The following is a 10,645-nucleotide window of genomic DNA, read 5'->3' on the forward strand; positions in this document are numbered from 1 at the left end:
CCAAAGGTTAGTTGAATTTCCTTGACAATCTCTTCACGTCTTGCTCTTTCAATTTTACTCTTGTCTGTCACCATCTCATGCTTACTCCGCAACAATGCTATTGTTACGTGCTAAGCAGGGACTTAATATTGATGGTGGTTTTTAGCTTTGGATTAAAATCATAAAACCTTGCATCTGATGTCACTTTGCAAGGAAACGGTGTCGTGAGTTCTAACCTCTCCACCAGCATATTTATTGAGCCATTCAATACATTTACATGAAATTTATCCAGACTGGAGAACGTAGCAATGATCCCAAACACTCTGTAAATTTCGGCACCTCGCCAATACAAGACTCACTGAGTACTTTCATGTGCTATGTTCCCCAGCATAACCCTTAATATTGGTATGACATGACGGATTTGTGTTCACTCGCAGCGGAATAACATGAACCTCCAAGTACCAAAGTTAAGGCCATCGCACGAAATGCTTAGACGGAAAGCACGCTGCATTCTGTAGATAAGGATTTTTGTGGCAGCATACAAAATCCAACCAATTATTGTGATAACTCACAAAAAACTCATAAACCCGACTAATTTGCAAAATTAGGTTTTTGCGCCCCGTGCAGTACACTAGACCCCGTTGGTCGAAAAACTATGCTTAGCCAAACTAGGCGATTAAATCCGCCACAGCGCACTGGAAGCTTGGCCACGCCCTAGCCTATCGACCAATCAGGTCGCTTTAAATCCGCTAAACTCACACAGAAGTGTAGCCACACCCATGCTTGGCCGGCCCTCTTACATTACACTAGTGGAAAAAAGCCGTTTTAAGATAGTCGGAAAGTGTCGTTTTAGCCAGTTATACGACACTACGCAGGTGTTGTTTAAAGTGCCGTAAATTTAGTGTCTTTTTCTGTAACGACACTTTCAAGTTGACTCAAAATTACGATGCTTTCTCTTTGTCGCTAGGTAATGATAGCTGGATAACGTCGTAGATTTAGTTTCAGAATATAAAAATATATATATATATATATATATAAATTCAGCTGAATTGTAGAGTTGATTCAGCTGAATTCCAAATCAGATCTGGCTGTAGTGTTTCTGACTGGGATGAAATAAATCAGCACTTAACTCAAATGGCCCTAAAATAAAACCAGGTTTTGTATATTCAAATGTCTATTTAAATAAAAATCATTGTATTGGTTGCAGAATTCAGAACTGAAATCAGTTTACACTTGGGTTCAATATCACAAAAGAAACTAATTAATGAAGTCCTGAATTCATACAAGTCGCACATGTAATTCCTGAATTCTTCCCGATGATGAACTGAGCCAAAAATTCCTGAACAGTACACTTAAAACAAACAAAAGGTGTCAACATGGCTGAAGTATAAAAAAAGTGCGAAAAAATCACTGAAAAGTGAATATACTAGGATGCAATTTGAATAATATTAGCACAAGTATATTCAAGACAAAAGACAGCTCTCATTATCTCCTTATCATTTTAAGGATCTAAGTTACTGGGTACATATTACTGGGCGATAGGTTTATGCAAACTGGAGGCAACCTTGGTGACTCCATCTTAAGATTAAAAAAAAAAAGATATTCCTGGGTACATGTTAGATATATTACGGGTACATGTTAGATATATTACGGGTTAAGTAGGAAAATGATGTTGTTTGAATCTTGACATTGTAAAACATCGGCTCTAACTAAATTTGGCACGGTAAAAGATATTCCTGATAACTTGGACTCATTTTTATGTTCCAATAATGATGTCAAGTGATGAACTAAAAGTGATTTCAGTATACAAATGATACAAGGGGAACACAAATAGATAATAAGAAGAAAAAAACTCTAAGAACTTCATTAATAACAAAGTAACACTGTCAGGATTTCAAATTAGGTAACAGTTCTTGTTTGTCAAAAAAAAGAAAGAAAAAGGTAACAGTGATGGCGGCGATGGTATACCTGTAGATCTTTGAGGAATCCAACTACACCAAGTAGACCTTCCCTACCCACACCTTCATCAGCACGAAGTACATGAAGAGAAAATGAAATAACGAACAACCGTGCTGGTCGTAATAGATCGACCTTTTATGCTAGTTCTTGCTCCAGCATGAAAGTTTCATTTTAAGGAAGGACGACGTACCATGATACTTTCTGTTTTGTCCTCTCTAACTCGACTATCTTGTTGAGCTCCGGTCGCGATAAATCTTTCTAGCTTGAGGCTAGCCCGGGCAATGACTGAGGTAGTTCCTGGATACTCACTAAAGTTGAGACTTTTAGGAACTGGAAGATCATCTCAAGGGCATTGGTCAGAAGAGTGGATTCAATGAGATCATAGCATGGGCATTTCATTGAATTTAGAGGAGAAGATTTATCATCTCTATGGGATTAGATCCCCTATGTTTGGATTTCAGGTACCTTTTCTTAACCAGAGGTTGTTCTGCCTCACTGTGAATTGTTATGTGAAATTCGATGCCCGAAGAACCAAAAGAAATGCTGGTATAAGATGGGGTCCTCGCCAACCTACTTTCTTATCCATGACCTTGGACCTGCCCTTGGGTTGTGGTATATCATTTCAATATTATAGGTTGGTGTTAGAGACTCGACTACCTGGGGTCGGTTCTTTCGAATGTAGAGTGAAAGGTTGGGCGTAAATAGCACCTCTAGACCAAGTATAACGACGGGCTTTTACCCTTTAAATGAAAGTCTTACTCAAGAAAGCTAGCTAAGAATAATTATTCTATCTCCCCGGCAAAGTCCTTAGCAAAGGCCGACGTCCCATCAGGTTTACTTGTACAATAATGAAAGTAGCTGCTTTCACCGGGAGAGAGATAGAAAGAAGGAACTCCTGATTATTCATGGAATGACTATTCATCTATTATATTTACATTCAAATAGGGGGGCAGACAAGCTCTATGGGAAAAAGGTGGTTCCATTCGCATTGACAGGTCTGGAATTAGGAGTAGTTATTTCACAAGCTTATGTTTCTAAGTGCTGATTGAGCCATCCCATGCTTTAACACTTTAGGATGATACGTAGTGCAGTGATCTGGGAAAGCAACTTTGGGCTAGGTGTTAAGTAATCTTGATGTACCCGGCAATTTGCCATTATTCCACTCATTCCTATGAAGATAGGTAACGAAATAGCAGCCCTCTTGCTCCCTTGCTTTCATCAAACCATGCCTCACTTGAGCGTCGAAAAGATGGAGTGTATGAATTTCCTGGAATGTAGATCGACCAAAAGAGGGAATACAGAGATAGAAAGAGGAATTATAGTACCACTGAAAGAAGGGGCACCGAATCCTGGATAGAGAGAATGTCGCCTTGAGTCAAAACACGCCACCCACCTTTCATCAAACTAACCTTAAAGGAGGAGCGTGTTCTAACCTCCATCTATACTTTCAACTAGTTGGAGAACTCAAAGAGATTGTCGCGACTTGCACCAGGATTTAGATGTTTATGGAATCACTGTTGGTGTTCATCAGGTGGTTATCCACTTCCATATTACTCATTTAATCACCTGCAGAACATAACCATAACGAATCAAATGAAATTCGATGCATGAATTAAAAGAAATAACCTGTGTTACAACGATACGCCTAAAAAAATAATTCAGCCGTATCGATACGTATTTACACGGATACGCGTACTAATACTTCCAATACTTCAAGATATAACTCAGTTAGAAAACTTTGACTAAATATTAGATATCAACAACTATAGCGACAAAATATTAGATTCTATGAGAAAATTTAGATACTCTACTAGATTCTATGAGAAGTTTTAACTATAGTGACAAAATATTAGTTCCAAATCTTGCTCTAGACTTTCTTATCCATATTTTTTCTCTCTGGTGAGGTTAATCATGCAAACCCGTGTATGTATTTTGTTAAGTTTCTATCTTATATATAATATATCTATGTTAAACTACTGATCAATATTGAGTATGCCATATCGCCGTATTTTAGTTTTTCAAGTTGGTGTATCATAGTAGCGTATTGGTATCTTGTATCCAATATCGTATTTGTATCGTTAACACAGGAAATAACATGAAAAGAACACTCAAAAAAAATACAGTTACACCTATGAAGGAGTGTGATCATTGACTTCAATAACAAAGACGCAATTCATACCAACAACGTCTTGCTCTCCTTAGCCATTCATACCTACAAAGAATAATCAAAAAAAAAAAAAGTTAGAGAGCTTCGAACTACCACAATGCTCACTGGCACGTAGACGCCTAATTATCCTTATACCTCCTACAAAACTTTTCCTCAAACGAATAAGATCAGCGAACCCGGACTAGGATGTGCTCCCAAATTTGAGAACTGTTTAAGCACATAAGTAAATCAGCCCATCACTTTTCAGGCAAATATACAATGAAAAGAGACAAGTTATGGTATTATACTGACCCATAGGGACATCGGCGCCACTGAGAGACTCAGTTCTGTAAGGGCCTCACAAATCGTCATCCATGTTTACAATATCGAAACCAAAACAAAATATTTGATACATACATGCAGAACAGAACAAGGTAAAGACTTAGTAAAGCTGAATGTAAATTGTTAAACAAGCTCAATTTATAAGGTAGCACATAATGTGAGTTGAGGTACGCAAACACGGATGGTAAAAATCAACCTGGTAATATAGAAATATAAGCATTCATGCAAGTTCGATTTATGCTAAAAAGGACAAAGAGGAAAAGAAGCATTCAGAAGTCAGACCGGGAATTTTAATGTGGATAAGACAAAGGGGATCATATCTAGTTTTAAATCACAAGAATAAGTTGAGAACATAAGATAGAAGGTAATCAAAGTTAAAGATCATCTCAAATAAATTGAAACTGGAATTGTGACATCAATATCAACTCTTTAGAATACGGAAGTACCTTTACTATCAGCTCACTGATAATTTGTCTAACCTCCTGCCCATATCCACCAAGGAATACGTATCCAAGACAGTCTACAAAAAAAAAACACTAGAGGATCTAAGAGTTGGACAGAATCGAGGCTTAAATGAAATCCCAAACTTAATTAAAAAATTAAAAGATTAAAAAAATCACATAAAGGTACTAATCTGATCCATTTAAAAGAGGTCAGATAGTGCAACCTTAAAATATCAAAACTCAGTCCATTACTCCAACCAAAAACCACTACTGCCAATTACATTTTTTTAAACAATGCAAACATCAGTATAGTTAGTTGCCGCAATGACCTGTAAGTATCAGCGGTATCTTCCTTGGCATATTTAACAGTCACATACACCAGTAACCTCATTCATGGCCGTAATTTAACTACCTAGTCATGGCCGTAATTTAACTACCTAGTAAATGAACTACTCACATTCCGTGTCCAACACCAAACTATGATAATTGCTGCTACTTTATCAAGTTTACGGTTTGAAGATAGTATGACATGCTGAAAAAGACAGACAATAACAACTAACCACCAAATTGTAGATGCCCAAAGTTTTACGTAAATTACAAGGAACATATACCTTGAGATGAGATTTGCTGGAACCAGGTTGCTTTCCTTGGGGTTGCAACGCCTACATGTATCGGCCTACTAGAACAATAAACACCGTTCATTTCTGTAAATTTCCTGTGTCCTCTCCTTATCCTCCCGAACCTAACAGACAAGTATGTACTTGCAAAAGTTTCCTGCAATAATGAATCTATAACATCATAAGCCAAATCCTCTACAGATATAGAACAGTCAGAACCAACATTTGAACACTTATCTCCCATGCTAAATGAGCCCAGTTCAATCTAAAGGTTGTTCTGCATTGCAGGGCCATTATAGGTCTGCAAAATTTCCTCAGCTGCTGCACGTGTACAGAACACAACAAACCCATACCCTTTGGACGTGACCTACATTTTTCATAAAACCAATATCAGAAAATAAGGAGTGTATTTCGAAACGAAACGAAACTACTTAGAGTCTTCGACATAATGCAGATTAATTAAAACAAGCAAGACCTAAAGCACGGAACACCACAGATTACTCAAACAATCCTTTTACGAAAAGCAAGTCAGATGAAGCTACAAACTTAATCAAATTTAGCAAAGGCAGACAAATGAATAAAGCCAAACAATGAAGCAACTTGGCTTTTTATAGGTATTCAATTGGAAAAATATTACGTTCTTCTTAAGCATAATAAAACACTTAACCTATGCTATTTGATAGTTAGTCAATAAGGAAAAAAAATCATCCAAATTTAATCTAATTACCTCTTCATAAACTGAGGAATTCAGATTTTATAATTGATCACTACGATTCATTACTTTCATATCCCTAAACAAATCAATAAGCTAAACAGATTTTTACTTCATAAAACAAAATTGTCCACAATCTTCTACATAAAATATACGAGTAAACCTAGAATAAAAAATCTCCTAGACCCAAAACATAAACTGAAAAATAAGAAAAACCCAATCTTCATCTCATGCTTATATAATACCAAAACAAAGAAATTAAATCTTAGAAAATTGACAGCGCCAGATTTGAAGAAAACTGAAATATAAATTGATACCAACAACATACCATGTTTTAAAACAACATGAAATCCAGATTCAATCTACAAAAGAAATCAGGCTCAAAAAAACCGAGTTATTAAAATCCAAAACAAATAAAAGTGGTGGAGAATTAATACCTGAAGAAGTTCAAGAAATCTAACTGAGGCTGATTGTTCGTCTTCTAAAAACTCCTACAATAAAAACCAAAAGAGATTTCAAACCCTAACAACAAACAAAATCAACAGGAACAAAGGGAGGAAAGGGGGAAAATTACATTTAAAGCATAACTTTAGTTCCAATAAGAAGAACTATTAATTACCACAGAAACAACAAAGATGAAAAAGGAAATGGTTAAGAAGAATGGTTTTGAGTTATGATTGCAGAAAATGGTTTTAGATCGAACATAATGATACAAATAGATCTGGAGTGAAGAACGAAATGGTTTTTCTTCCTGGTTCATGGTGTAGTGTTTGTTATCATAAAAATCTATTAGTTTTTGTAAGAAATCAATGAATATGGAGAGGTAAGAAATTCTTCTTCGGAGGCAGAAAAAGGATGAGCGAGAAGAGGAGGGACTTGCAGAGAAATGGAAGAAGAGGAGGCAGCAAAAGGATAGTATTCGACTTTAGTAAAGAGAAGAGTGGGACTCGCAGCCGTTGGATCAATGAGAAGACCCAAAAACGCACCTGCATGCCAAGCAGCATGCCAAACACACATACCAGGCACACATACCAGCTGCACATACCAAACGCGCCAAACATGGCCACTCACCCCATGCCACGTGTCATATAGGCTAATTAGGGTTTCGACAAGCCAAGCCCTAATTTAGGCAAAATTTACACACCAACGTGCCAAAAATTTCAGTGGCTATGGCTACGCGCACAACCGTGCTAAAGGCATGCACGAGTCATGCCAGCCATGCCGTAATACCGCTAGAATAAGTTAAAGGTGCTACTGCCAATTAAAGGTAGTCATGATCGATGGCTACTTTTCCTCCTGAGATATGATCTCAGCCATCCAAGTTCGCCACCAAACTAACAGGCTTGTGGCAACTTTTGAGCGACCATGTCGCCAAATCCTAAACTTTGGCCACGACATCAAATCCCAGTTTGGCCAGAGCGCCTAATTTTGGCCACAGTGCCAAACCCTAGCCATGGCCACGGCGCCAAGCCCTAACCTTGTCCATGCCGCCAAGCCTTAACTTTATTCACGGAGCCAAATCTTAACTTTGGCCATGTTAAACACTACAGGAGTGGCCATGCCACTGACATGCTGCTATGCCACGGCCACTGTCATGCCACATCTACTAGCATGTCGTCATGCCACGGCCACTGGCATGCCACGTCTACTAGCATGTTGCTATGCCACGGCCACTGACATGCCCCCATACCACGACTACTAGCATGTCACTATGCCACGGCCACTGGCGTGCCACCATGCCACATATACTAGCATGTCGCGATGCCATGGCCACTGGCATGCCACCATCCCACGGCTACTGGCATGTCGCTATGTCACGGCCACTGACATGCCACCATGCCACGGCTACTAGCATGTCGCTATCCCACGGTCACTGGCGTGCCACCGTACCACAGCTACTAGCATGCCGCTATACCGCGGCTACGCCATCGGCATGCCACTATGCCATGGCTACGCCACTGGCATGCTGTTATGCCATGGCTCCAGTAGGCGCTACTATGCCAATGGCGCCACTTCGCTATACAATAAGATGCGGCCAAAATCAATGGTCACTCTTCCTCATGAGATGTAATCTCAGCCATCAAAATTCGCCACTGAGTCGTTCAGCTCGTGACAAGTTTTAGGCGACTAGCCAAAACGACCCTAGCATCACATGTGTTATTTACCTACGGCAAGCCTCTCATTTTTAACTTCCCACACGTAGCAAAGTGCCACATGTATTCCACGAAAACCCTCGAGAATCAAAACATGTCAAAAACTGGGGATACTCATCAGGGTATTGGTCTGGCGGTTTACAGCGTGCGGCGTGCAATACGCCCGTTACAGAAAGTGTCATAAAGCGGGGTGGTTAGTAATGGAAATAAGTAATGGTGTAAATGTATCCTTCATTATGGAAACATAAATTCTAGGCGTTACCTGTTACTCCCTTCTTCCACCACTCAATCGTTTCCACTTCCCACGAGATCAGGGTACGTTTTGTTGCGACTTGTATAAATAGGTCTCACCTATTTTCCACCAAACGACAAGTTTTGGTCAGGAGAAAAAATACAAGATCCAGAAATCATCTGATAGCTTTTCATTCAGCTAGCAGTTGAACTTTCTGATACAAGTCACGAAACACCCACACTTCTAGAATCAACTATTCTGGTCTCAACACTTTCTTCGCTTCCCTCCCTAAGACAAACCATTCTCCTTCACTTTGTGACCGACGCAAGCCTGGAACGGCCACTTCTTGGTTTAGGCCAGGATTGTACAGATTGATCTCTCGAATCAAAAGTACTCCTGTGCAGAAACCGTTTTCACCCTCAAACACCATCACTAAAAAAAAATTAATCGTTGTTCCAAAGGAACGTGGGTCAGCTGAGGTGGCAGGGTTCGACTGGATAAAGCACGCGGCGAACGAAGGTACCATTTGTACGAAAGTTAAATCAACAAACGATGGACCCAAAGGCAGCAAAGATATACCTGGAGAAGAAGGGGTTATAAATACCAAGCCTCACCAACCAACAAAAGGCATTCAATATCTAGGAGAGAAGATCTAGTCTTAAGCTTATACCTCTTTAATGTTTAGAACTTAAGTATTTACTTCAACTTGAGTTCTCTCTATTACTTTGGGAAGCATTTTTGATCTTTGTAACCACCATAACTTAATACAAAACAATCACTCATTACCCCGTGGACGTAGACGAAAGTCGAACCACGTAATCTCTTGTGTATCATGATAACTTAGTAGATTTTATATTATCTTTGCATTCTTAGTTGTTAATGTGATCTTGAGTACCCTTTATTACTTAGCATTATCAGTTCAACAAAGGCATCATTACTACTTAGTATCTGATTTTCTGAATTGTATACATTACGTAGACTACGGGAAAACGAGTAGTCACAGTTTGGCGCTAGAACAGTTTTGCTCACCAGCCTGAGTTCTTATATTCCGTCATTTATTTTACTAATGCATCTTTTTTAAGTGAAGAAATCTGAGTTCAGCAGCGATGAATCACACTTTCTAGTGATGGGTTAGTCCGTTGTTTTCGCAAGTTCTTTGAGTTCATAACCTATAAGGACGGCAATCTCACAGATCTACAAAAGTTTTTACAAAAAAACACCCACAAAACACTAAAACTTTTGTTTTGTACTAAAACTTCCTTTTCCTACAAAGCATCCTTTAGATCTGAGTACCTCAGACTGCAGAGGAATCTCAGTAAAAGTTTAAGGAAGAAAGATCTTCTAAAGCATTTAATAACCCTGTTTTTTGGGAATATCTGACACCCCTTTTTTATTGGTTTTTATCGTTTAAGGGTGTTTCTTCCAAAGGTGTCATAAACATTTAATACTCGTCTTTCCAAACATCATTTCAGTCCTTATTCTGAAAAAGCTACTTAGACGTCTTCTGTTTCAGAGCATTAATTGCCAATTTTGGCGGAGGCACCCAAGTAGCAGATTTTTGTCGTTTTCTTTGTGACTACAGGATATCGAAAGCCGAAGGCATGCAGAAACCAAGTGATGTACCAACAAGCTCACGACCAGTAGTCACAAGAGAAAGATCCCAAAAGCCGTCTCAAGCAAATCAATGAACAGAAGCAGAGGACGGGAAAAGTGAAATAGCACGAAGGATGATTTCTAACAAACCACCTATTCCTGCTGAAGGGATGGGGCGAACATCGGGAGCTCAACCACTTTACGGCATGCCGTTACCGGAGCATCCCAATATCACGCAGCCACATGCGGCCAATGCAGGGTTACCCAGAACCTTAGTTCCTACAGGACGAGGTTTGGGAAACCTAACTCCAATACAAATAGATCCAGACGCACCGGTCGTAGAAGAAGGAATGGCTAACTCTGAGGATCCGGGCGACAGCACTCCTCAGGGTGGTGGAATCCACAACGAAGAGCAAATAGCAACACAAGTAGCAGCTTTGCTACTACGAAACAAGGAGCATGAGGATAC

The 10,645-nt window shown here is 39.3% G+C and overlaps 1 long non-coding RNA gene across 7 annotated transcripts; it reads right to left on the reverse strand.

Annotated features, from left to right (window-relative positions):
- Nucleotides 1-1,120: 1,120 nt before the first annotated feature.
- On the reverse strand, nt 1,121-7,102 carry LOC113283846. Of its 7 annotated transcripts, none has more exons than XR_003327712.1 (10): nt 6,773-7,102; nt 6,636-6,689; nt 6,527-6,560; nt 5,481-5,853; nt 4,873-4,946; nt 4,397-4,431; nt 4,241-4,312; nt 4,118-4,150; nt 1,948-3,504; nt 1,121-1,330 (listed from the first exon to the last, which is right to left on the reverse strand). It is a non-coding gene; the product is annotated as an uncharacterized LOC113283846 (long non-coding RNA). The 7 variants fall into 7 exon arrangements; XR_003327715.1 differs by lacking the exon at nt 6,527-6,560 and having other exon boundaries at nt 1,125-1,318; nt 1,948-2,000; nt 2,129-3,504; nt 6,773-7,101; XR_003327714.1 differs by lacking the exon at nt 6,527-6,560 and having other exon boundaries at nt 1,125-1,330; nt 1,948-2,000; nt 2,129-3,504; nt 6,773-7,101.
- Between the last annotated feature and the right edge of the window lie 3,543 nt (nt 7,103-10,645).

The sequence above is a fragment of the Papaver somniferum genome, chromosome 5, assembly GCF_003573695.1.
Source record: "Papaver somniferum cultivar HN1 chromosome 5, ASM357369v1, whole genome shotgun sequence".
Lineage (NCBI taxonomy): Eukaryota > Viridiplantae > Streptophyta > Magnoliopsida > Ranunculales > Papaveraceae > Papaver > Papaver somniferum.